Raw genomic sequence first — 2,852 nt, 5'->3', positions numbered from 1 at the left:
TTTTTCAACAAAAAAAGAAAACATTTGCAAAAAATGGGGTATTCCGTCTGAAAGTTGTGGGGGCACCGCCCCCACGGCCCCATAGTTGGGGGGTGGGCAAGCTGTCCCCACTGCCCCGGTTCCCGCGCCTATGGAGAAACTACCGGGTTTACTAGCTTCCTTCATAAAGTGTCGTCATGTCTCGTCGTCACCCGAGAAGGTCTTATTGCATACATATCGATTGAACTGTCAAGTTAACAAACTTGCTCTGGCAGCCTGACCTGACATGACCCGGCAATTTTTCATTCACGGAATATGCGCAATAATTTTTTTAGGAACACTCACTGAGTTGGCGTTGAAAAGCTTGTTTTGTTTGGTAATTGTACAAGAAGCATATCAGGGACCTTTTTGTCCCTTCCCGTGAAACGGTAAAAGACTTATTTCGGTCAGAGCTCAGGCCAATCTCTAAGGGGTCAGTCGGGTCACTTATTTCTTAAAAGGGTCCTTACGGCATCCAAGGACCAATTCCGGCTTTTGAGTGCACCACATCAGCATTTGATGCTGCGACAGATGGTGAAATATGAATATATGTTACAGGCCGTATGAAAATTGTCCGTTTGCAAACGGCCTGGCCCAGTCAGGGCATATGAAACAGCCTGAAAACACCGGCCGTTTGCAAACCATGACCTGAAATATCAGACCGTTTGAAAACGGCCTAGTTAGTTTCGGCCTAGCGGATCCAGGAGGGCCACGGGGTCATGCCCCCAAGCCTGAAAGGGGGCAACATGTATTTTGGCCCCCAAAAACACTTAAGAAATATGAATGTGAGAAAGTAGCGTAGTAGGTAGAAACTACCGTATCATTAAAAATATGTGAGCTTGAGTGTTGGTCTCGTCTTCACCCAAGAAGTTCTTATTGCATACTTTACCTCTCGATCGACGCGTGAAGTTATCGTGTAAGTTATCATGAATCCGATCGCGACGAAACTTTAGCACCCTCATGTTGACAAAGTGAAAATTTCATGACCCTGACCCAAGTGACCTTTGACCTGTGGCCTATTTCTCGAGACTATCCGTGCGTTCGGAGAGCATGGAATATTCACCGTCCCCTGGAATATTCCCCGTGCCGCGTTCGGAGGCGTATCTCTCTGAACGGCCAATCTCCGGGAATGTTCCGCGCGCATGGAGTATTCCACGGATTCCACGTGGAATGTGCCTCTCCGAACGCACCATATGTTTGGCCATGTTTGAGGCCATGTTTGGCCGGAATCGCGATTCCGCGTATGTCGGCTCACATTATCCGCTCGTTTACAGTCTTTTCGTGGTTTAAAACGCTCAAACATGTGAAATGATGTTGGTCCCAACCATTGTGGTAGGTGTCAATGTCACCTTAGGTTCAAGTCAGGTCATTGACCTTTGATGACCTCGGTGCACTTTTCCGAGTTTAACATGTATCTAGGATAGTTTCGTTTAGCTGATTTTGAATTTAGCATTTAGCAACCATTTGAACATTTACGAAGTAGTTTTGATGCCTTCGTATCATGTTACGTAGCTGCCAGTGGTAGTCGGACACCTGCTACACGGACGCCCATAAGTACTGGTTGACCTGGTTGACCTGACCTGGCCTGCCCCGACATGGCCTAAAGGCATGAAGACATCATCTATGATCCAAACTAACATGAAATTCGTGATCAGCACAAAAAAATCTATTACAGCCTTACTTTAGGAGGTTCTGACAGGCCCTGATTTTCCCGTCTTTTGGGTCTGTGACCTGACCTGGGTGGTGTTTCACGGCACGCTGCCAGCGCTGTTGGCACTTTTGGTTTCCATGGAGACATCAACTAGCCTATACCTACAACACTACCGAAGGTTGACCTTAGGTCGCGGAATGCGCTGGCAGCGGCTGGCAGCGCGACCGTGAAACACCGCCCTGGAAGGTCAACCAATGACCAAGGACCTTAAAATCGGGTATCATCGGCTTCCTCTCGTCACTCACAGGCAACACACTCGTTTTTACCGCGAGCTCTAGCTTGATCAGGGGCCGAACGGCAGAGAGGTTCAACCGACACCTCCCAGCCCGCGAAGGCTGCGCCAAGCACCGACCCGGAGCGGTGGTCGACAAAAGCAATTTGAAGTGTTTTCAAAGTAATATTAACCCGCGCGGGGCTGGGGGGGTAAATTTTACCCCCCCTCGCGAATTTTTGCGATATCTCAAAAACGGCGGCGCGCAGCGCCGCCAAATTTTCAGTACCTTTTTTTACATCAAAGTTTGACACGTTCCCTGAAAATTTGAGCGAAATCCGTCGGAAAATTTTTGAGAAATTGACGTTTTAGTGACGTCATGTTCGCCATTTTCGCCTAAAAAACGGCGAAAGTTCAAACGCCGCTAACATCTTCATTTGTAAAGGAATCAAGACGTAACAAAAAAGGTTATACGTAATTTTACTTTGTCTATCAAATGTCTATCTCGGTTTTTGAAAATTTTGGATTTTGGCCTAAATTTTTTCAAAAAACTGATTTTTTGGGGAAAATCATTATAAAATCCAAAATTTTGAGTCTATCGTAAAAACCGGAATATATGTCAGAGAAGTGGTCTATGTGCACCTACATACCAAATTTTAGAAGAATCGGTTCAAAAATGTGGGAGTTATTCAAAATTTTATGACGTCACGACACACAAAATTTTTGAAAAATGACTTTTTTGGAAGTTCTAGACCTCGTACGGAAACAAAAATAGCACCATTCGATTCGTCGTGAAAAACTGCATCAGATAGACACCTTTTTAGGCCTTAACAACCAACTTCAAAATTTGACCTCACTTGACCTGACCTTGACCTGACCTCGACCTGAAATTCATCCAGAGGTGGTCCATAT

Source organism: Amphibalanus amphitrite, unplaced genomic scaffold, assembly GCF_019059575.1.
Source record: "Amphibalanus amphitrite isolate SeventyFive unplaced genomic scaffold, NRLGWU_Aamphi_draft 001073F_arrow, whole genome shotgun sequence".
Lineage (NCBI taxonomy): Eukaryota > Metazoa > Arthropoda > Thecostraca > Balanomorpha > Balanidae > Amphibalanus > Amphibalanus amphitrite.
This window is presented reverse-complemented; position numbering follows the sequence as displayed.